At 46.7% G+C, this 25,164-nt stretch overlaps 1 long non-coding RNA gene across 2 annotated transcripts; it reads left to right on the forward strand.

Annotated features, from left to right (window-relative positions):
* The first annotated feature begins 110 nt into the window (after nucleotides 1–110).
* On the forward strand, nucleotides 111–24,674 carry LOC132671265 (uncharacterized). Of its 2 annotated transcripts, none has more exons than XR_009607023.3 (5): nucleotides 111–359; nucleotides 5,960–6,089; nucleotides 19,433–19,556; nucleotides 20,083–20,298; nucleotides 24,125–24,674. It is a non-coding gene; the product is annotated as an uncharacterized LOC132671265 (long non-coding RNA). The 2 variants fall into 2 exon arrangements; XR_009607022.3 differs by having other exon boundaries at nucleotides 24,128–24,674.
* Nucleotides 24,675–25,164: the final 490 nt, after the last annotated feature.

The raw sequence follows: 25,164 nt of genomic DNA on the forward strand, positions 1-25,164 counted from the left end.
CAGCTGAGTAAGAGGCCCTTGCTTGGCCTCTGCTGAAAATTTCCAGGCTGATTGAATTTTGTAATACTAGCTGGTCACATTGCATCAACAAGTCAGGACAATCTCGGGACAGAAATACAAGCGATTTCCTTTAATAAGAAAGTACAGCAATGGCCCAGTTTCTTCCCAGCTCTTGGTGCACATTACCGAGATGGCACCAGGAGGCAAGATGCACTATCACTGAGGCGTTGCTCTGAGGGGAAGGAGAGAGGGAACTTGAAGAATCAGCCAATTTGCAGATAAAGAGCAGGACGAGACCCGTCTCCGGGACCAGAATAGTAAGTGGAAAGAAGAAGAATACTCAAAGCTGATTTCAAAAGGTCAGATTCAAAGCACCCTCAAGTGTTCACGGCCGTCATTCCTAAGATACTGTCTCAGTTCCAGAGGTCATCTAGCCTTGCTTTAAATAAGCCATATGATGACTCTGTGTCATCAGAGTGCAAAGGAAAGGTCACATGGGCTTTGAGGCAAACTGGACTGGGTTTGAATCAAACTCCCCCATCTAATTGCTGAGCAACTTGGGCAAGTTTGTCGTTCATTTGTTCATTCCCTCACTCAGCAGAAATGTCTCGAGCACCTGCTGGGTCCCAGATGTTGTGCCTGGCACTAAGAATCCATGGTGAGCAAGACATTGTTTTTGTCTTTCAGGAGTTTATAGTCTAGTGGGGGACAGTGCTATGTTGTGCTAAGGTTAAAAGCAGAGTGAGCGGGAGCTTGTAGGAAAGAGGTCAGAGAATCAGAGAACCAGTGGGTGTCAGCCAATGATGTGAGGGTGGGGTAAATAGGAGACCCACATTTGTGGGGAAGAGGCTTCCAGACAGAGGGAACAGCTTCCAAAGGTTTGGAGCAGGAAATAACAAGCATACTCCTGGAATTAAAACTGTCAAGTGTAGGGGCGCCTGGGTGGCTCAATCGGTTAAGCATCCAACTTTGGCTCAGGTCATGATCTCACCGTTCATGAGTTTGAGCCCCGCATGGGGCTCTGTGCTGACAGCTCAGAGCCTGGAGCCTGCTTCCGATTCTGTGCCTCCCTCTCTCTCTCTGCCCCTTCCCCGATTGCACTCTCTCTGTCTCTTAAAAATAAACAAACATTTAGAAAAATAAAAAAATTAAAAAACGAAAAAACTCGTCAAGTGTAGCTGTGTGCCAGGACAGGAGTGACAGGGTGACACTGAGGAAGTAGCAGGAGGCAGATCTTGAAGGGACATCCAAGGCAGATTCAAGACAAGCCAGGAACTGTAGAACTTCAAGCTAGGCATCAGGATCAGATGGCTGAGAAAGCCCCCTGACTGTGGTACAGAAGGGATTTGAGGGGGTGATGGGTCAGGAAGTTGTTGTCATGTGCTTTGGAGCCGTGCGATGGCCGGGGCTGGTGAGTCATGGGTGGTGCTGAGAGCTCTTTCACAGCTGAATGACTGGACTTGGTGATTATCAGATATGGTAGGTAAAGGGAGGAGGGACCCCGGGGTGATTCCCATTCACCAGAGATAGGCACTGTCACAAGGGGGTGGCACAGGGGAAGATGGGGAATTTGTGTTGAGTTTCAGGCTGAAGACTTTCCGTGGGCAATTGTGTGAATGTGCTGGGGACTTGGAAGGGTGACAGGGCTGACACATGGAGGATTGTTGAAAGCACATGAGCAGAGGTGATCTCCGGGAAGAGCACTTTACTCAGTGAAGAGAAAAAGTGCCTTCATCAGGGGCACCTGGTGGCTCAGTCGGTTGAGCATCCGACTTCGGGTTCAGGTCATGATCTCGCGGTTTGTGAGTTCGAGCCCCGTGTCGGGCTCTGTGCTGACAGCTCAGATCAGAGCCTGATGGAGCCTGCTTTGGATTCTGTGTCTCTGTCTCTCTCTGCCCCTCCCCTACTTGTGCTCTGTCTCTCCCTCTCTCAAAAATAAACATTAAAAAAAAAGTGTCCTCATCGGTGAGATGGCGAAGGTCTGAGATGCAAGAAATAAGCAAGATATCACATGTAGCGTGTCTAGGAGGGTGCCTGGGACAAGGTACGGTGGCCGTTGATGGCAGGCCCCTCTCTTCATCTCCCTGCGGTGCTGTGGGGCAGACTTGTCCCACATCAGTGCCGTTTTCACACTCTTACCTGCTCTCATCCTTCTTAACTGCCTCTCTCTTTGATTTAATACGAGCTATGAAAACCCAAGCCTGCCCTCCCCGCCCCCCCATCTATGTCCCAGAAAATGAAAATGGGCCGCTTAATACGCAAGCGCCGACCTACATCTTACAGTGTTCAGACTGTTCCCAGCCAAGCAGGATTTGAGTCAGAGACTGAGACTTGTGCCACTCAGGACGGATCTTAAAGCCATGGTTTGCTTCATGATACATAGGAGAGAAATCTGGTCAGGAAACTCCAGAAAATCATTTCTCGGCCATCTGTCTTCCCCTGACTGGCAGCCAGAGACCACTCACCAAGTCGTGTATGGGAGCTCGGCAGCTCAGTTGGAAAGGAACCCGAGCCAAGGTGCCAGGGTGCGTGTGCTGTGGCTTTGGTGATGGCAGCCGGCTGACAGGCTACCCCCGGGTTCAGCAGGACCAGATTATCCAAGGACAGGAGAGCTAGCTGCCTAAGCCTTCCCAGATAGTTCGTTATCGGAATGAACTTTCCATCTGATGGAATGTGGTCGTGCTGTACTGACAGCCAAGCCCTGACTCCGCTGGTTCTTCCTTTTCAACTTAGTCCTGCTTTGAAAGGAAATGTGAACCAAACAGACTCTTCCCCAGTGCTGGAGGAGCCCCAGAGAGATGACCCCCCCCCCCCCCCACCTCCCGCCTTGCCCAGTTGCCCCCAGGGCCTCAAAGCAGGAGTTAACTACTCTTCCCGGGAGTCTATTGAAAGTGAGCAGACTCAATGGAAAGCTTGAATCAATGAACTGTGCTTTCAAGTGAGTAAAAGGAAAGAAAAGAACAGACAGGTGGTGCTCTCCAGGAGAGGCAAAATGTTTGTATTTATAAGAAAAAAGCCTTCCTGACTTCTTCCTTACCACTCTCCCCGCCACACCATCCAGGCTGCATCACTGCAGATTCTATTCTTGGCATAGCACAAGGCTTCGATTTAGAACAACATGGAGAAAGGCAGGCGTCCTCCATTTATCCAACCAGACCATTTGTCATTATGTGCATCAAGGGGCAATTTTGGCTGAAGCAGAACCCAGCTATTGGGTTGTCATCCCTCTCCATCTATTTGTGTCCATTCATATTCATGGGGCTCGTATTTTGTAATTGGAGGAGGAAGAGAGCAGGGGTTTCATGAATCTGTCTTCCACCTGCCCCTCTTGGCCTGGGTTTGATCTCTAGAGGGATAAGAATCTGAAACTGACAGAATTATTTTCATGGAAGATTCTGCTCGATTCTGGGCACAAGCTGGGATGCGCAGGACCCAGGTGACAAAGTGTGGTCTGGGAGAGGGAAGAGGCTCCCTCCTCTGCCTAGATCACATTGCCATGCTGAGGAGTGGTGGCCTTGGAAGGCTTCTTCCAGTGGGTGAGTGACAGCTGACAGAGGAGATCACATAGGGCAGTCCTGAGTGATTGCTGCAGTTGGAAGCCTGGCCTGTCATCTCCTTGAGGCTCTCCCGAAGGGGTTCCTAGAATTTACCGGGGGCCTCCGGAAAGGGGCTAGATTGTGCATGGGCAAGAAAGGGATTGCTCAGGATCACTGCATTTGGGGTATAGACATAAATATGACCCTGTGTTATAGTCCTAAACCTGGAGACTGTGGGTCACTGGGGAGCATTTGTGAAGGCAGAACATCAACGTTACTCTTTCTGGCCACTTCTCTGGCTCCAACTGAACTCAGCCCTGACTGTCCAGGACCTCCTCTGGAAGAGCAGGTGGTATTTCCCCCAGCCACTCAGAGGAGGGATTCTTAGCTAAGGAGAGGACCCAGAACCCCTGAGGTCTGAGGATGTGGGGTGAGCAGCAGAGAGGCTGGTGCTGGGAGTGGTGTCAGTCTGGAGCAGATGGAAAAGAGGAGGAAAGTATACATGGTCTCAGGTGGTTACGTTGAACCACACTGTTGGCACTGACAGAATCCTATTTGCTTTACAGCGGGGCTAATTGACAAGGACAAATGTGTGAGCTTCCAAGGAGAACTCAGCAGAGCCAGAAATTCTACCTCTAGGAAGTGTTTCTTTTATTCCAGAATTTCAATCCTGTGGGAGTCAATACAACAGGTCTAGCTTAGGGACCAAAACATTCTAAGAAGAAGAAAAAAACAAAACAAAACAAAACACAAGACCTAAGATGAATAAGACCAAACCCAAGACCAAGATACCCTGAGGCCCCTTTAATAGTAATTCCCTGTATGTGGTCCAGATGCCAACCTGTATGATGAGAAGTTCTTGGGGTACTGATTAACAATGAAATTCCTTGGTCCCACCCAAGCCCCACCTCCCTTGGGGAGGGCCTGGTAATCTACTTTTATGACAAGAACCCAGAAAATTTCTATGCACACTAAAATTTAACAAAACCTTGTGTATACCTCGGGGTGCCTGGTGGCTCAGTCGGTTGAGCATCTGACTTCGGCTCAGGTCATGATCTAGTGACTCATGGGTTCCAGCCCCATGTCGGGCTCCGCGCTGACAGCTTGGAGCCTGAAACCTCCTTTGGATTCTGTGTCTCCCTTTCTCTCTTCCCCTCTGCCGCTCACACTCTTTTTTTCTGTCTTTCAAAAATAAAAATAAACATTTAAAAAAATTAAAAAAAATTTTTTTAAATGTTTATTTATTTCTGAGACAGAGAGAGACAAAGCATGAGTGGGGGAGGGGCAGAGAGAGAGGGAGACACAGAATCCAAAGCAGGCTCCAGGCTCCGAGCTGTCAGCACAGAGCCCGACACAGAACTCGAACCCACGAACCGTGAGATCATGACCTGAGCCGAAGTTGGTCGCTCAACCGACTGAGCCACCCAGGCGCCCCCAAAATTTTTTTTAAAGAAAACTCTGTCTATATCTATGCTGTTCAATACAGTAGCCACTAACCGCTTGTGACTATTTATATTAATTAAAATGAAATAAAATGTAAAAATTCACTTTCTCAATTATGCTAGCCATATTTCAAGCGCCCAATGGTCTCATGTGGCTAGTGGCTACTGTATTGGACAGTGCAGAGCATTTCCACCATCATGGAGAATTCTATTGGACAGAGCTGGCTGTAAGGAACCTTGTAAATGTGATGTAGAAGATTACAAATATTTTTGTACTGATAGGTGAAATTTAATCAATTTTTCTACAAAAGCATTTGCTCCTAAAGAGTGAGCTCTGCATTGGTTGGCATTGATCTGTGAGGTCCATGGCTGTCTCTGTGGGTCACGTCTTTCCTGCCTTTTGGTTGGGCCATACGGAGCCTCTACAGGAATTAGGGGAGTAGAGTCAAATACGGCGGCCTGATACACCTCTAGATAGGTATGCTCTTGTGACCACCCCTCAGTGGGGCAGTGGAGTCTTTGTGCAAAGCAGAAGTCTCTCAGTGCTCTGGGCTGATGCAAACCTGGGCCGGTGGACCTCAGCCCCCACTAGCCTCCTCTGCCAGACACGTCTGCACAGTGCACAACATATAAAACCTTACACAGTGGCCCTGAGTGGGGAGTAGATTTAGCTGAGGTTGCAGATGCCTTTGTCCAGAAAAGACAAAGCTTTAGCGTCCTATTTTTTTATATGAAACTTACTGCCAAATTGGTTTCCATACAACACCCAGTGCTCATCCCAACAGGTGCCCTCCGCAATGTTTAGGGTCCTATTTTAAAGCACTTGCTAAGGCTGGGCCCCATGCTGGTTCAGGGGACCCAAGAGCCCCTGACAGGAGGTCGGTGCCTTCAAGTTGTTCACAGTTGGGCTGGGAAGGGGCGCTAAAGAGAACATCCAATGCAGTGTGGGAAGTGCAGTGGTGAGGGATGGCTTTCCTACAGGGAAGTTAACCTGCGGGAAGGGCAGGGACGTCTTCCTGGATGCCTGAGACCATACGGAAGGAAGACCAGGAGGCAGCCAAGTGACCGGGGCTGAGAAAGGCAGTGTGACAGAGGGGCAGCAGGACTGAAGGTAAGGGGAGACATGGCGTGGTGTTTGGGGAGCCACATGTCTAAGCTGGGGCTGCGGGAGCTGAGGGTCCAAGTCAAAGAATTGGAGATGAGGGAGAGAGTCAGGCGGAGGCTGGGGCTGGAGCCACACAGCTGGGGCTCCATCCTGCTTCCAACGGGGAGGCATGGGAAGGCCTTCAGCTGCTCTGATTGCCGCTTTAAATAGATTGCTTTGAAAAACATATCAGAAGTAATAATATATTTGTAGATTGCATTTTGTCTAATTGCATTTGAGCCTCACAACACTCCCTAGAGAAGCAAGTTAGGCATTATTTTCCATTTCGTAGTGGAAAGCGAGGCTCAAAGAGGTGGCATCATTTTCCCAAGGGTCACATGACCCCAGTCAAAAATTTAGGAAAAAATTAAAGATTGTTTTAATATTAAGATTTCCTAATTATGAAAGTAGTATGCATTCATGAGAAAAATTGGGAAACTATATAAAACTATAGAGAAAATAAAATTCACCCATAGATCCACATTCAACTGTTACTATTTTATTGTGTTGACTTTCAGTCACAAACACACACACAATACTATTTATACCACAGATATAAACTTTATAATTACATATAATATGTGTAGATATTGTACATTCTATATGTATTACATATATATTTTCATGTATTAGGATTTTGTATCCTGCTTTTTTTTTACTTTACAGTTTATCATAAGCAATTTTACATGTTTTTAGATAGTTTTAGAAGATTTTTAATGGCCGCATGTACTGATAATTAATTTCTTGCTCTTAGAGATTTTTAAATTGCTTCTGATGTTTTCTGCTCATGCAAATATCGTTTAAGGAATCTTACCATTACCTTTGGATAAATGTCTTAAAAAATTACTGTGTCAAGAAGTATGACCCCTATTAAAGCTTTTTAAAATTTTTTTTTAAATGTTTATTTTTGAGAGAGAGAAAAAAAGTATGAGTGGGGCAGGGGCAGAGAGAGAGGGGGACAGAGGATCTGAAGCAGGCTCCACACTAACAGCACAGAACCCAATGTGGGGCTTGAACTCACAAACCAAGAGATCATGACCTGAGCTGAACTTGGACGCTTAACTGACTGAGCCACCTGGGCGCCCATAAAGCTCTTGATACTTTTTGCCAAACCGTCCTTCAGGAAGGTTATGCCAATTTGCTCTCCTGCCAGCTGGGTGTGACGGTGTTCTCTTTACTGAAGCGTTGCCACACTGAAGCCTCTGTGACATAACTCAGCTCAGGGTAGGGACTTGCATTGTCATTGCGGTGATGCAATGAGGACCCCAGACACATTGCCTTTTCCTTTGGGCATTCAATGACAAGTTAGACTTGCTGCTCAACAAGTTCCCAAAGCCAGGGTTCCTTACCTCGTGGTGTTTCATGAGGGGGGTTTTAAAGCTTTGGATAAACATAGGAAACAGAGATTTGTGTACAGAGCTAGAGGAAAGCTCTTTTAACCAATAAATCCTGTGAAATGAAATCCATCCATCTGATCCTCAATCCCACTTAAAGGGGTTTTAATAGACTTGAGGGTGTGTTTGATCACTGCATCTTACTTTGAATGAAGGAAAAAGCGTTTCCCAGGAAGAAGGAAAAAGCCTCGTACTCAAGGGGCGCCTGGGTGGCTCAGTCGGGTAAGCATCTGACTTCGACTCAGGTCATGATCTCACCGTTCTTGGGTTCGAGCCCTGCGTCGGGCTCTGTGCTGACAGCTCAGAGCCTAGAGTCTGTTTCAGATTCTGTGTCTCCCTCTCTCTCTGCCCCTCCCCCACTCGCGCTGTGTCTCCCTCTGTCTCAAAAATAAATAAACGTTGAAAAAAAAAACCAAAAACCTCATACTCCAATGTGGAGAAGACACTCTCAGGCCTCTTGAGGCATGCTGTGGGCAGGGTCTGATTTGCTCCAAAGCAAATAGAGTGTGGGTCAATGAAATGTCAGTTATGCAGCTCCTTTTCCTGGCTCTAGTTCATGGGTGGAAATGCAAACCAGAAATAGAACAACTGTCCCTCCAGAGTTGATGGGAGCACAAGCAGAGTGAGTCTTAGAGAGGTTCTGAGACTCTTAGAGTTGCAAGGAGCTGAGAGGTGGCCCCACTAGAAGGTGGCAGAGGTAACTGTAGGCACAGCCTGGGCCTCCTCAGGGATGTTGGAGGATGGAAAGGAGGTAGTTGGATCTCAAGGGGAGTGCAGAGTCAAGACCCTAGGCCTTCTTCTCTGTCTCCCAGTGGCCACTTCATTTTCTTTGCTCTCCCTCTCTGTTACCTTCCACCCATCTCTGGTTAATCACCTGTCATGTGGCCACAAAGCAGCCATCTTGGCCCCTAAGTCAGCGTGAGCTTTCAGCTCTGGGACTCTCCATCAACCTGACAATACTCTCCATGTCTCTCAAATCAGATTCCGGAAGAGAGATGTCTTGGCCCAGCACATCTACAGGTGGTCTCAGTCTCTAGGTCAAGTGACCACCCCTATTCCCTCAGTCACAGGCAGTCATTAAGAGGACATTGAGTCACCAGGCATAGCATAGAGGGCCGCAGGTTGTGGGCAGAGTGCTGTGGTCAACTACTGAATGTTTGAAGTGTGAAAAGAAGTTCAGTTTTTCTCTCTCTCTTTTTTAAAAATGTTTATTTATTTTGAGAGAGAGAGACAGAACATGAGGAGAACATGAGAAGGGAGGGGCAGAGACAGACAGAGAGGGAGAGAGAGAATCCCAAGCAGGCTCCGCCCTGTCAGCACAGAGCCCAGCGTGGGGCTCCATCCCATGAACCATGAGATCATGACCTGAGCCAAATCCAGAGCCAAACGCTCAACCAACTGAGCCACCCAGGCACCCCCAGTTTTTCTCTTTTAAGACAGGCTCACAATATCCATGAGACCAAACCAGAGGAAAGGTCAGAAAGGAAGAGACTAGGGACAAGGCTTGTCTGGGCACAGAGGGAAGGTACACGGGAGCCGAAAGAGCTTTGGACTTGGAGTCAGAGGACCTGGGTTCAAATCCTGGCTGGTCTGCCTGGGAGTGAGGTCTGCCTGGGACCAGGGACTCTACATCTTGCATTCCAGCTCTTCATCCCAGATCCTGCTGCCGTGCCTGAGAAGAAAATTATACTGTATACATGAAAGTGATTTTCAAATTGCAAATCATAACCTTTACAGTAGAAGTTAATGGCTCTTAGTGGCTGTGATCTTTCTGGGTTCTCTGGAAAAGCAGAGTAAGACAGGTCTGACTGGTTCTAGAGCAAAGGAGAACTCAAAATTCACAATCACATGACCCTTTTACTCTTTTAAAAATCATTGAAGACCCCAAAGAGTTATTTGTGTGGGGATCCAAAGCACTATGTTCAAAGTTAAAGCTAAGGATTAAAAAAAGGCACTTGACAATCCATTGTGAGAAAACACTAAACATTAACATAAATTCATATTGTTATTTTAAAATAGTGATATTTTTCAAAACAAAAAAAATCAAGTGAGAAGATTGGCATTGTTTCACATTTTTGCAATGTCTTTAAAATTTTTTTAATGTTTATTTATTTTGGGGAGAGAGAGAAAGAGAGTGGGGGAGGGGCAGAGAAAGAGGGAGACACAGAATCCGAAGCAGGTTCCAGGTTCTGAGCTGTTAGCACAGAGCCCAACGTGGGGCTCGAACTCATGAACCGCAAGATCACGACCTGAGCTGAAGTTGAACGCTTAACGGACTGAGCCACCCAGGCATCCCATTTTTGCAATATCTTTAATATCTGGCCTGCCACAATCTGTTGGGATATGCGGTTTTGACTGAGGTATATGAAGAAAATCTGTCCTCCGTGCATGTATAGTTGGAAATGAGGGAATTATCTTAATAGCCTTTTCAGATCATTATGGATGTTCTTTGATATCATACTCCCTCAATAAGCAGTAGTTGAACTTGCAATGTGGAATCTGAAATCATATCAATGAATTTTTCATTCTTTGTTCTGTTGCCACCCATTGGCCTCTCTCGCACTCTGAGTACATCTTTTACCAGTGCAGGATTTTGTAAAAGCGTGCATCGGTCATTTGGAAAATACCGTTTCAGTGAGTTCTGCAGAGCTTCTAAATGTTGACATATTTCCTTACATGGCATTAAAAAATTCCATTCATTAATTTTACCACCAGTCTCATCAGAAAAGTCTTAGGATATTGGGAAGCTGTCAAGCTTACAGTGGTAGATGCAGAGTGTTCCAAAAATTGAAAATTTTTGTTTAAAAGCTCAAATTCTATCGCTGGCAACAAATACTGTCAGTCGGTTTCTTTGACGTGACAGGCTCACTTTGTTCATTTTAGAAAATTTCTGCCAGATCCCCGGTCTGAAGAACCACATTTTGTCTGTCAGTGATTCTTTTAAGCAAAAACGGTGTTCCGTTTTCTTAAAAAGGCTAGTGCAGCTCCCAGCGCAGACCTATCACATAGTGCCTTTCGTCAGCCACTGTGCCTCAGCATCCAAACTGCTTAATGTGTACTTCCCGACCTGTCACACAGAACATTAAAGCACATACACTCAAGGGTTAAGAGTAATACAATTAATAATAAAATTAATAATGTTTACCACCTCATCGAGAACATTCTTTTTTTAAAAAAATGTTTATTTTTGATAGAGAAAGAGCGCAGGTCAGGGAGGGACAGAGAGAGAGAGGGAGACACAGAATCAGAAGCAGGCCCCAGTCTCTGAGCTGTCAGCACAGAGCCCGACACGGGGCTCAAACCCACGGACCTGAGATCGTGACCCGAGCCAATGTCGGATGATGAACCGACTGAGCCAGCCAGGTACCCTGCATTTCTTTATTTTCTAAATGAAACTAACCCTGGCTTGAGGAAGTCTGCTGTGCTTTCTTCTGGGATTCCTTCCTCCTCTCTCGGGTCAGGCACAGACAAAAGGTGAGGGCCTTGGTTCCTTGGGGCTGATGCTGACCAGCTCCTTGCCCAGGCCTTCCGGGTCCCTGCAGATGCCGGTGTCTCCGAAGGCGGCTCCGCCACCCAGAGCCCTGCTCCGCGGTGGGATCCTCCACAGAGCCTCCGGGCTCTGGAACGTGGCGGCCTGCCTGTCCTCACAGACCCTCGTGCCGAGATTCTGCCTCCTCAAGGTGCATTGGCTCAGGTCCCTTCACCCTGCAGCCTGCAACCCTCCTTCTCTTTAGGAAGATCCTACATTTCTCTGCTGGATCAGGCCTCCCCCTTGTCAATCCCTGAAGTCCCAAGCCTTCAAAATTCTCTTCTCTAGCATTCTGGTATAAATCACTGAATAGACCTAATAAGCCAAAGGTCCATGGCCCCCAGACTCTGCATGAGTTTGACTGCAAATGGTTTTTTGTTTTTGTTTTTTAATTTGGATTAATTGCCCATATTTAAAAATCGAGATCTTCACAGACAACTGTGATATCTGTCTTCTCTAGAAGCATTAGAGGGTCTGGAAACCTTAGGCCTGCATTGTTACATGGTGGCAGTGGCTAAAGGCGAGAAAAATGTGTCCTCTGTGTTGCCCAAGACCTACCGTTCCCTGTCACTTCACAGCAGCCTTCTCTGCTCATTCACTTACTCGCCTGACGTCATTGAAGCCTTGAGCTTGTCATCTTTGTCCAGCCCTTTGAAGAACACAGGCTTTTTCGAGGTTTATCTTCTCCCACCTGGCAAACCACACACAAATTAGTTTTTTAATCGCCCTGTTATGGCCAAGAAGACAGAGATAAGCCAGCCGACAACTTTTTACAAAAGGATCGCTATGTTGCCTTAAGCCCGGTTTAAAACTGGGGGCTTCTCAGGGCGCCTGGATGGCTCAGTCCGTTGAGTGTCTGACTCTTGGTTTCCCCTCAGGTCATGATCTCATGGTTGGTGAGCTCGAGCCCTGCAATGGGCTCTGCGCTGACAGCGAGGACCCTGCTTGGGATTCTTTCACGCCCTTTCTCTCTGCTCCTCCCCCACTTGCGCTGTCTCTGTCTCTCTCAAAATAAATAAACTTAAAAAAAAAATAAGTGGGGCTTCTCCCCAGCCATGCTGCTGGTGTTCCCCACGGGCATGTGTCGGTGTAGACACCACTCGTTCCTGGACCCCATGCAGACCAAGAAGGCACCTGGACCTCCGCAGCCACCATTTCCACCTCCCCTGAATGAAGTAGATGAAATGAGGGTGACATCAACCCACGTCACAGGGGCTGCTGGGCAGAAGCATTTGCACAAGGAAACTGAAGTCCAACAAGGCCTAAACCAGCGTCAGCCAGCAGCTTCTCTCACCTTCATTTCATCCTACCGACCTCTTGCAATGACCCTGGGAGAGAGAAGACTGAATAAGAGGGACCCGTGGGAACTTTGATGCTGACTTTTAAAACAGTGCATGTTTAGGTGTTTCAGGCTGGTGAGCCGTCAGGTGACAGGGGAAGGGGACGGGAGCGTACAGGGCATGCAGGTTGGATTTTTCATTTCCTGGTTCCTTCTGAAGAAATATATTGACGGAGGGCTGGTGGCGGCGGGGGGGGGGGGGGCACCTGGGTGGCTCAGTCGGTTAAGCGTCCGACTCTTAATTTGGGCTCAGGTCAAGATCTCACCGTTCATGAGACTGAACCCCGTGTTGGGCTCTGCTCCGATAGCACAGAGCCTGCTTGGGATTTTCCGTCTCTCTCTCTCTGCCTCTCCCCTGCCCATGTGCATTCTTTCTCTCTCGATCCCTCTCAAAATAAATAAATAAACTTAAATTTAAAAAAAAAGAAACATATTGATAACCAGGGACAGAACTTTCCAAGTCGTGCATAGTGTTGACACTTCAATATCGCAAACCAAATGGGAATAAAATCTTTGAAACCCAAATAACAAGGTGAAGCTTCTCCAACTGAAGTTTGTAGAGGACTTGGAGTATTGCCTACTAAAGGGCTCTTGGGACCCCTTCACACAATCCCTGGGGTCCTACGGAGCACTGTTGAACAGCTGCAGATCTAACTTATGCAAAGCTCATAAGAGGAAACACGGGAAGTTCTTGACTGAGTCCAGCCAAACATGAGGGTGTTAGCTAGTTGACAATGTGCTGTTGAGGGAGACCATAGCTTGATGAGTGTAGGACATGGGTTGGAAATAATCGCTGACTTACCAGCTGGGTGTCCAGGGTAGATCACCCCATCCCTAGCTGAGCATGTCATATTTTGAGCCTCCTCAACACCAGCCATCATTCACAGCGTAAGTGGTTCTGATTATTCAGATGAGACTGGGGGAGCCATTTTGGCCAGCTCCTCTCTGTTTGTGTACTATGTTCATTGTCATGGCGAAATCACGGGGCTTTTGTGGCTGCTGGCTCCTGCCACAGGCTGCTCCTGGGTCAGGGCCAGAGATCAGGCCCGAGGGAGGCTAGGAGATGAGGCAGTTTAGGGAAACTGGAGGCGGGAGGATGCGGGGAGTACTTCAGACTCAGCCTCACTGTTGCTTTTCTCTCTTCTTTTGTATAAAAAGATCAATCTCATGTCTAATTCATTTGAAAATTCCCCACTTCTCTGTGTGTGTTTTTGGTAAAAATAGAAGTCTCTGAGGATTGCGGGCTCCTGCTGAATTTTATGAGCAACTTTCAAAGCTTGCTAACCAGGTTCTTCTGATCTTTCCTTGAGTGAATTAAGCACCAGTAGGAGGCTTGCTTTCCGGGTGACTGGTTTGAGTAAAAGACTTCCAGGGTTGGGGGTAGAAGACTTTTAAGGTCATTTGATCAATTTGCAGACCCTGGAAAACACAACAGAGTGGACAGGTTGGCAGGAAGTTGGCCCCGTCACCCCTGTGCCCACCCTTCCCTGCCCCTCCCTCCCTCTGTCTCCTCTTTCCCTCCTCCTTCCCACTTTCTTCCCCCTTCCCACCTTCATCCTTCTTCCTCTCCTTCTTTTCTTCCCTTCCTCCTTCCTTCCTCACTGTCCCTTGTTGGGACAGTGTCCCAACCATCACTCTCTCTGTAGCAGACTCCCAGCTCACCTCCCGGCTTGCAGCCTTGCCCTTGTCCAAGCCAGGGAGTGCTTTCCAAAGGACAAATGTGATCATATTTCCTCCCAGCTTTAAACCTTTAGTGCTTCTCTGGTTCAAAAATTTCTTCAGTGTTAGAATCTGTCAGGATACACGTTACCTTTGAGGAAGAAAGTGGGATTGGTGGTGGACAAGGCAGATTTCTGGAGGGTTGGCCATGCTTGATTTCTTACCTTGTGTGGTCGTTACACGATAGTCCTATTGTGATAATTTATTGATCTCTGCCATGACAATGTGTGCACTTTTCTTTACACATGTTATACTACCATAAATTTTTTTAAAAAACTGGTTCAGTGTTTAATATCACCCTCCTGTGCTTTCCAAGGTGGGGGTGAAGAATGGCTTTGAATACCAGGGAAGGGGGCTATGGGGATTGCTGCAGGGAAGGGGTGGTCACTGAATCTTGTGGCAGCTTTGAAGCTGGAATATCCAAATAATGAGCTAATTTCAGTGGCTGCTGGTGTGACAGATTTGTAGACTGTCTGATGAATGGTGCTATGGAACTGCAGTGTTCTGAGATGAGGATGATTCAAAGAAGCCTCTAGAATCCTTTACAAAAGGTTATGGTTTGGGAGAGGAGAGCAGGGAGAATTAGTCCTGGCCCAGTTCCCATCCAAAAAAGGATTTGTTTCGGATGAAGGTTGATTAGGCACCGGCTTGGTGTTGCTCTTAGCAGGGCCGTGAGGTTTCTCCATAGGAAAGCTTTCCTGAAGTGATCAGGGCTCCAACGGGATAGAAAACCACAGGGCCTGGGAGGGATGCGAGGTCTTCCTCAGAGGCAGGCTGTAAAACTATTCCTGAGAGGTGACCCTAACGGGTGGGCCAAGAAAGGGTTCCCAGAGGAAGCCTAAGGGTGCTGAGACGCCCCCCTGATGGTCCCATGGAGTTGAGGGAATAGGGGCAGCTATAGGTCTCAGAGTAGTGGAAGAATGAATGTGTGGTGAGTGATGGGGAACAGGCAGAGAGGCTCCCTTGCCTTTCAACCGGGTCACCAACTTGCTGAGCTTTTGCAGTCATTGGACTTTTTGTTCACTGCATTAAAAACAACAACAACAACACTCTTCATAAACGGTGTCTGTCTCCACTTAGCACTTTGCACATGCCATTGATGTTTACCTTCTCACGCCTTGGCCTCCCTGTTGGCCATGGCCATGATGGCAGCCCTGTCCCTTTATAACATCGTAGTCATCTCCAGCACCGCATCTGACACCTTGCAGGTGCTCGGTGAGCATTTGTAGAGCAGTGTGCAGATCTTCAGAGGGAGAGCTTGCTTCCATTCTGCAACCTCCCTGAGGAGTGGGACTTAGGATCTCCCAGAAAACTGAGGCTTAGAGAAGATCATTCAGAGCATATGGCTTATAAGTGGTGGGACTGTGGTTCACACTCTGTGTTAGGAAAGCCCTTGCCCTGAATCTTTATGCAGCACTCACCCCATCGACTCCACCCTAGTGTTCCCCATCAGCAATCCTACAGGTTGCTAGGACTCCTACGAATACCTTGTGAATACCCTAAGTTATTCAGGATGACTTAGCCCTCCTGTCAATGAATGGATCCCAAATATCCCAAAGATCAGGTTTCCTAGCCAAATGGACAAGTCCTCCTGAGAGCTGGCCCCTGGCTTCGCCTCTGGTTCCATCTCCAGCCACATGGTGTCCTGCATTAATCATACCGAAATACCCATAGTTGTGTGCCTGTGTCATCCCCCTTTGATGGGTTTCTCTTTCTGGAATAATACTTTGCCATCTCTACTGGGCTGGGTAAATATAAATATATTATAAATTATAAATATAATTATAATTATAACTAAGATGCTCTTGACTACAGACAGCACAAAACCCACCCCTAAATGGTATAAGCAACGAGAGGACTTAGCATCTCACGCGGTAAGAGATCCTGCGGGAGGGGAGGCCGCTGGTGCAGAGTGTCAGGTCTCTGTCCCTCTCTCCGCTCTGCCCCTCTTTGCATTGGCTTCAGCCTCAGGCTGGTGGCAAGATGGCTGGGGTGGTTCCAGGGCTCACATCCAGACACATCAACATTGTGCACAAGGAAACATGGATGGCTTCTTCCTGTGTCTGCCTTCCCGGGCACCCCCACACATCCCCTGCATGGCTGCTGGCCAGGCCCGATCGCAGACCTTCCCTGAGTCAAGGAGAACAGCATTAAAACCCATCCGGATACACCCCTGGAGCTGGGGATTGAGTGGATCATGCTGGGGAGAGGAGGGCACCCAAAAGAGTGGACTCTGTCTGCAAGGAAGGTCTCAGGATTGAAGTGGCTCTAAAAGGTATCCAGCCTCACCTTTCTAGGGAAGCCTCCTCCAGCTGGCATTTTAGCCTCCTCACACCGCCAGTTCTTTCTTCACCAGCCCCTCCCCCACTGCCAATGTCCTTGGCCTGGCCCTTTGCTCTTTGGCACAGTGCCCCTCTTTTGTGGCCCCACCTGGCCACATCCACCTGCTGTGCTTCCCACGCGCCTTGTTAGCTCGCTGGACCCTATGTGCCGCCTACCCACAACCCTGTGCCTTCTTCCTGGTCAGTGCACGCTTCTCATGGAGGGGGCTCAGCCAGATTAACCCTGCCCACCCGTGTCGCTATCCTCCCACAACCCTCTAGACTTGGGGATCCTCTCCATGGATTTACCTGCTGATGCTTTGCTTGAAAACCTTCTCAGTTCCAAAGTCATTTCTCATGCATTTCACAGGCATGTTTTTTGTTCCTTGATAAGAATGATGTCTTCTAATTCTTTGGCAACACCAGAAACAATGAACCTCATGCATGCACACACACACACGCTCACACACGCCCTCTTCCTACTTGAAAGCCACACTGGGAAGGGAGGCAGCCAATCAGTGCCGCTAACTAAGCAGCCAGCGTGCCCTCAGCCTGGTGTCTCGCCCTTGCCCTCACCCCTCTGTTTGCAGAGATGGCAGCTGCCTCTGTATGTATGGAAGGTTGCAAAAGGCGCAGCTCCAGCAGCTAGGGCCAGAAAACCCTAGGACCAATTTGCTTTTTTGGGCTACAGTGTTAGTCTCGGGGAATAACTGAAGCTCTATGGTGAACAAGCTGCCTGAGCCACTGCTAGGGGGTGATCGCGGGAAACCGGAACCCGTGGAGCACCTGCGATGTGCTCTGTACCTGTTCCTCTTTCAGCCAGCGCTGCTTCTCTGCCAGTCTGTCTCTGCGTCCGTCTGTCTGGAGGGTTCCACATACTCTGCTAAGCTCAAATAGCATCCGGTGGTAAAGTCCCCAGGAAAAGTTTCTTCTCTTTTTTTTCTGTTGTTGTTATACTCTGTTGCAAACCCTTTTGCTTGGCCCCAGCTCAGCCCATAAGAGAGTGCATTGCCCACCTGCTTGCCTCTCTACTGGGGAATGAGCTCCTGAAGGCCAGGAATCATAATTTTTCTAGATCTTTGGGTCCTCTGAGGACAGATCCATGCCTGCCAGGTAATAATAAATAAATTCTTGTGGAATTAAATTAAATTAATTGTTGCTGAGGGCAATAGAAATCAAGATTCAGAAGGAGTGAATGAACGCAGAACTTAAATACAGAGACTCTTACATATGTATTTCTCCCCTTTATTATGGTGCATGGAAAGAGAAAGGAGAAAAAGGAAGGAAGGAAATAGAAGAAGTGAAGATTGACCAGGGCTCTCCCTCTCTAGATGAGCTTCTTTTATTTTTTAAAAAATGTTTATCTATTTATTTTGAGAGAAAGTGTATGTGCAAGGTGAAGGGGCAGAAAGAGAAGGAGAAAATCCCAAGCAGGCTTTCTGCTGTCAGCATGGAGCCCGATGTGGGGTTCCATCACATGAACTGCAAGATCATGACCTGAGCCCACATCAAGACTTGACACTTAACCAACTGAGCCACGCACGAGCCCCTCCCTCTCTAAATGAGCTTCTTAAGAGCAAGAACTATTCTATATCCTGTGGCCCTTCCCACTGCCTAGAATATGGGAAATGATCCACAAATACTTGTTGAGTAAATACATGGGATATGGGTCAAGTTGTGCTTTGGGGCTGGATTCTGAGCACTGATTGAGGTAGGGCATGAGGACCTTGGAATCTAAGATGGGATAGGGCAGCCCTTATGAGGGATAATCAGTTTGGCCTCTGTTGCCAAGACCTGTGGTTGATCAACTAGCTTCTCTGTCTTCAGCCTCCCCCAACCCCTACTCCCTACCCTCAGCTCCAGCACCTGCAAGGTCACATTTCAGACTCTAAACTGAGGACTTTGAGACCAAACCTGTCCCTCATGTATGCCAGACCCCCTGGAAAAAGGGTAAGTGGAGGCCCAGGGGCCATATGTCCAAACATAATCAAGTTATAAACAAAGTGAAGCACCTGTTCAATAAAATATATTCTAGCCTCCCATTTTGACAAATATATCTTCAAAACAACAACAAAAAAGGTGTATGAAGCTATAGCTTTTGTATGATGGAAATTTAGCCAAATATCAAAGATGACTGACTTAAATTATAATTAAAATCTAGGCATTCTGTTGATGAACCAATGATAACAGGGCGAATTATAAAACAAAAGCACATCTAATTCATGAATGACTATGCATTTACACCATAATTTTAGTGTTTATGTTTTTGTTTCAGGAAAATCACTAGTTGTGTTATTATACAACCAAGATATTCACATCATGTGTTCTATTGATGGTAATGATCTGGATTAAAAAAACAAAATAATTAGCAATAATATCTTTAAAAAAGGGATCATATTCAAAGGATTCAAAGTCTTAGCATATTTTATCGTAAAGTGTAGCTCAAACTAAATGGAAACTATTTGAACATAAAATTTTCATGCACATTTCAGAAAAGTAATATTTCTTTTACCATGATAAAATTAAGGGTAAAATACAAATTTAATGAATATAAAAATGGTTCATCAAAGTTATTTCAATCAAGCTAAATAAAACTATTCCTACAATTGTAGTATGTAATAGCCACACATTACCAGTGTAAAAAACCAGTATCATCCCTTATGCACATTGTGTCTAGACCACTGGTTCTCACCGGGGGTGGTTTTGTCCCCCAGAAGCGTTTGGAGATGTCTGGAGACATCTGTGGTTGATACAGCTTGCTATGGTATCTAGCCAGGAGGGGCCTGGGATGCTGCTAAATATTCTACAATGCACACAAAAAAGACTTCACCACTCTAAGGTGTCAGTAGTGCTGAGGTTGAGAAACCCTGGTAACACACACACACACGCACATGCGCACGTGCGCGTGCACGCGCGCGCGCGCACACACACACACACACACACACACACACAGAAGAGACTCATGAACTGTTGGATCCTGCCAAATGTTCTTTCACTGCTATGTGCAGTTGTTGTGGATACTACGCTAATTATGGGTAACTTCAGAATCACGAATTGGAACATGAAGAGAAGCAAGAAAATGGACAGGCGACACAGACTGCATTCTGCAAGAATCCGTGGCCCTCTTGCTATGTGAGAGGAAGAATTTGACGTTTTGATTAATTGTCTTTTCTTTTACCTAAGCGCTTCTGCCTATCAGTTACCCTCCCCCCCGCCACCCCACCCCCCCTTAGCTAATGCACATTCTGAAATAATGTCCATCTCCAACGTCAGAAACAACACAGCCCACAGATCTTGACGTTCGTACGCAGTCACCTTTTGTTTCAAGGTCGTAAGACAAGAGATGTGGAGAAGGGCTGTCCTGGGGCCTGAATGGTGTCATTCCAAGAGTGGGTGTTTAAGGTTACGGATCATGCTGTACCAGAGTCAGGCAGCAGATCCCGAGTGACAGAGGTGCCCATGTTTTCCTTCATAAATGTAGTTTCTGTGTGTTTGTGACATGGTGATGGGGGTGGGGGGGAGCTCTGAAGCCTGAGGCCCAGGGCAGGGGCTAGGAGCTGCCATGTCCCATTATCAACCTCGGGCTCGGAGCAGGAGCAGGGAGGAGCTGAGAGGCTGTTAACATCAGATCATCTGCAGTTTTCCAACTCTTTTGCAGAACAGCATGCTGTTTAGCTGCCAAAATATTAGGACTGAAAGCAGCTGGCAAAAATGTTCATGGAGGAAGTGAGCCTGCTCGGAGAGGCCAAAGGAAAATTCTCCTCGACTGTGACCCCAGAAGGACCCCCGGGCCTCAGGACCTACTTTGGAAGCCTCTGCTCAGTCAGCTTGGGGCTCCCTCAGACCCCAGGGCCCCGGGGGCTTCTTTGAAGAGGTATGTTCTGAGACCAGTGCTTACTGCTGGTCCTTTCTGGGGCAGTGGGACTGAAGAGACCCTTGTCATTGCTCAAAGAAATTCTCAGCCTCATACTGAACTTATTCTCAGCTTATGTTTCGTGAAACCGGGAAACAAAAAGAAGTAGACAGAAAAAGCTACCTCCATATATAACTCAGCTAATACTTCTAAAGAGACAGGCCCAATGGGGAACAAATGACAGCCACCTGTGCAAGTGAGTATTGAGAAGACAGAGGGGACCCATGGCTTTACTGAGACTCATCCCTGCACCCGTTTACAAGTCTCTTTCCAAATGGCTACCACTTGGTCCTCACTGCGACCTCAGGACAGGTAGCCAGGCAGGTTTCTTTTCATTTTACAGGATACTGACTTTGAAAGATAGAGTCACTCACTCACTCAGGAAGGAGCATCCAGGAGGCAGCAGAACCAAGAGTAAGACTTGGTCTTTTGGCTCTAAAATAGTGCTCTTTCCAGTGACATCAGTGTTTCAATCTGTGGACCCTAGAGGTTTCCATTTTTATAAGGGGTTTGTGAATCCAAATGTATAGTAGTTTCCACCTGTAGCCTCAGCTGATAGACTTATAACCACCGTCATGTGAAAAGGGTCTAGACTCTATTGACACTGATACAGAGCTCTTATGGAAGAGTCTGGCAACCAACACATTACCCCCTGCTGTATCAAGTCTCCTGGCAGAGAGGTGACATTCTTTATCACTAGAGACACTGGGCACAAAAATTCCTACAAGTGGACAGAGCTAGGATTGAGACACAAATCTTGGCTTTATGTTTTGTGGTATGCAATGGACTCGTGATTCAGATAGAGAACACTGCCCAGAGGACGTGGGAGGTGCTCAAAAATTTTATCAACTGACCAAGTGACTAAATTGGAGACGAGGAGACATCAAATGCCAAAGGGAAAAGCAGGCTCCGGGTGGCAAGTAGGGTGGGGAAATCAGCAAGGGAATCCCCTCACCCATGAGGGAAAAGGAATGGAAACAAACAGCAAAAGCAGTTAGCAGATTGTTAAAAACTGGAAAGCTTTTGGAATAATGACATAACCGTGCAGTCTCATTAGAGGTTCTAATGGGAACAGAAAAGAAATACTCGCCGCTAATTTCCTTTCTGTTCCTGTAATCAGTAGTACATTTTTAAAGTATCTAGTAGGGTGTTAAGTCCTTTTCAATCACTATGAGTTCATCCATTCATTCAACAAATGTTCACTGCGTGGCTATTAATATGCCAGGCACTGATCTGGTGTTGGGGATATAACAGTAAACAAAACAGACAAGAGATTACCCTCATGGAGCTCACATTCTAGACAATGAAGAAATGAAAACGTAAACTACCATAGTATATCAGGTGGTGACAAGGGCTATAGAGATGATGGCAGGGGAGAGACCTAGAAATTGGCAATTTTAAATACGATGATCAGGGACAGCCTCATTGAGAAAGTGATGCTTGAACCAAAGCCTGAGGATATGAGGGAGCAAATCAAGCAGATATCTGAGGGAGGAACATGCCTGGTGTTCAGGAGCAACAAGTGAGTTCCCCCTCACTCTGCAGGGGAACAGAGTGAGATAGAGAAGCAGGACGAGACTGGAGTCTGGGTTACACAGGACCATACAGGCTATTGAAGAGTTAGGAGCTCTTACCCTGAGTAACATGGGAAGAGGTGATGTGATCTGACCTGCATTTTAGCAGGTTTCTCTGGCTACTGTGCTGAGAATAAAAGTAGGGAATCAAGGGTGGGATTAAGGACATCAGTTAGAAGGTTCTGGAAAAAGTCAAGAAGAGAGATGATGGTCGTCTGGACCAAGGTGGTAGCAGTGGAGGTGGTGACAAGTGACTGGACTCTGGATGTTTTATGAAGGTGGGAAAGGCAAGGTTTACTAATAAATTAGATGCAAAGTGGGAGGGAAAGATTTATCAAGGGTGATGCCAGGGTTTTGAACCTGAACAATGACAAGAATACAGTTGCCATTTAACTAACACGAGGAAAGCAGTGGAGGGAGCATGGGTTTGGAGGAGAAAATCAGAAGTTTGGTTTTGATTGTTGAGTTTGAGATATATTTGTGTGTGTGTGTGTGTGTGTGTGTGTGTGTGTGTGTGTGTGTATCTCTCAAAGGAGAGGTTCATATTTGAAATATGAATTTGGAAGCCATATCACGAAAAGAGTACTGAGAACATTTACCAAGAGAGTATTGGAGAGGAAAAGGGGTCAGAGAACTGAAGCCTGGAGATTTGAGCAGGTTGTAATCAACCAAAGCCTGGGAATGGGTGGCCAGTGAAGTAGGAGGAAACCAGGGAAGTGTAGACCACCAGGAATCAAGCGAAGAAACTGTTTCAAGAAGCGTTGCTATCTCACCTGGGGCAAAGGCTGGGAGACATTAGGCAAGATGAGCATTGAGAATTAATTGCCCATTAAACTTAGTAACATGGAAGTCAACACTGAACTGGACAAGAACAGTTTCTGTGAGGCAAATGACAGCTTGACTATTGAGGGTTAAGAGAAAACAGGAGGAAATGTAACCGGTGAATATAGACAACTCTTTTTAGGAGCTGGATGCCAAAGAGGGTGAGAAAGGAGAGCGTGTGGCTTGAGGGGGCCGTCAGTCAAGAGAGGTTTCTTTTTGTTTTTTGTTAATTTTTCTGGTTTTGTTGTATTTATTGGGGTGGGGGAGGGTGAGAGAGAGAGAGAGAAAAAAGAGAGAGAGAGAGAGAATCCCAAGCAGAGATTCAGTGCAGAGCCGAATGTAGGACTCCAACTTATGAACCCTAAGATCATGACTTGAGCTGAAATCAACAGTTGGATGCTTAACCTACTGAGCCACCCAGGTGCCCCCCCCCCCCCCAGGAAGCCAGGTCATGGGCTGAAGGGCAGGGGAGAGGAGTAGTGCTGGAGGTATTTGAAGAGATCTTCCTCCCAAGTCTGTCGTGGGGATTACCTGGCCCATAGGAGAGGCTCATAAACTGAAAGGAATTCCTGTGTCTTTGTGATTGTTGTTCAGAGCAATTTTTTTGAACATTACATATATTGTTTTTATTATTATAGTAATATTTCATGTTCAATATAGAAAATTATGGAAAAGGCAGAAAAGTATAAAGAAAAAAGTCATGATAATTATTCTCCAAAGAAAATAGCTATTAACAGTTGGACGTGTATCCTTCCAGCCCCTTCTTCTATGAATATACATTATGGATATCCTGTTTTGTATGTTGCTTTCTTTGCTTCACATTGTATTTCACTGTTTTCTCATGTCCTTTGGTAATGCCCCCAAGTATGATTTTTTTTTTAAATTTTTTAATGTTTATTCATTTTTTGATAGAGACAGACATGAGTGGGGGAGGGGCAGGGAGAGAGGGAGACACAGAATCTGAAGCAGACTCCAGGCTCTGAGCTGTCAGCACAGAGCCCGACGCGGGGCTTGAACTCAAGGACCGTGAGGTCATGACCTGAGCCGAAGTCGGATGCTTAACCGATTGAGCCACCCAGGTGCCCCCAAATATGATTTTTAATGGCTATGAATTCCATAAATGGCCGTAAGCATTCCATCAGGTGGCTGTTCTACCATTTACCTTGAAATTTCCCTATTTTGGACATTAAAGTTAATACCAGTGTTTCACATGTGTAATTAACGCTGTAATGGACATCCTGCAGATAAATCTTTATGCTCTGGTGAATTCTTTACACTAACCTCTTAGAAATGGAATTAGTAAGTCAAAGGGTAGGAACAGTTTAAAAACTCTTGATAGATATTGCCAAGCAGCCTTCCAGAAAGGTTACACTAATTTTCATTTCTTCCAGCAGCATAGGAGAATGCCCCGACATGATCCCTTTAAAAACCTTTGCAGGTCAGTATTGATTTATTGGTTTAATTTGTACTTTCTTGATGACTTGCGAAGTCCAACTTCTTTTCATTTATTTACTTCATTTGCATTTCTTTGGAATGCCTCTGTACAGGGGAGTTTGGCTTGAGGAAAAGCTTCTCAGTGGAAATACTGTTGAAGCTGCCGAGAGTTATCTGGGCTGATCCCTTTCCATGACGCTTCCCTGGACGACAGGGACCCTCAGCTCCAGGAAGCTAGTGTGCAGCCGTGACCCAGCCAGCTATCATTGCTCTGTCCCGGTTCTCGGGGAAGGCCCCTCCAGCCCCTTCCTGCCCCGAGATGGCACCTCCACAAAGAGCGAATTTCCTCCCATCCGTGACCTGGCAAACAGGAGCCATCACAGGAGTGAAGACACATCGACGGAGGGCGGCAGGCACTTGTTTCATCTCCGTGTTGGTGCAGTGCCTGAGACTTGACTTGTTTTAAAATTAAATATTTTAAAACATTTAATTTTAAAATATTTAATTAAAAAAATTTTTTTTAATGTTTATTTATTTTTGAAACAGAGAGAGACAGAGCATGAACGGGGGAGGGGCAGAGAGAGAGGGAGACACAGAATCGGAAGCAGGCTCCAGGCTCCGAGCCATCAGCCCAGAGCCTGACGCGGGGCTCGAACCCACGAACCGTGAGATCGTGACCTGAGCCGAAGTTGGACGCTCAACCGACTGTAAAATATTTAATTTTAAAACAAACCAAAGGAAACTGAAACCGCCGCATTGTTAGCATTGGTTTTTAAAAAGTTCTCCCGGGCTGCCTGGGTGGCTCAGTTGGTTGAGCGTCCAACTCTAAATTTTGGCTCGGGTCATGATCCCAGAGCTGTGGGATCGAGCCCCATATCAGACTCTGTGCTGAGCATGGAGTCTGCTTAAAAGTCTCTCTCCCGGGGCGCCTGGGTGGCTCAGTCAGTTGAGCATCCGACTCTTGATTTCGGCTCAGGTCATGATCTCATGGTTTGTG

Source organism: Panthera onca, chromosome C1, assembly GCF_046562875.1.
Source record: "Panthera onca isolate mPanOnc1 chromosome C1, mPanOnc1 haplotype 2, whole genome shotgun sequence".
Classification (NCBI taxonomy): domain Eukaryota; kingdom Metazoa; phylum Chordata; class Mammalia; order Carnivora; family Felidae; genus Panthera; species Panthera onca.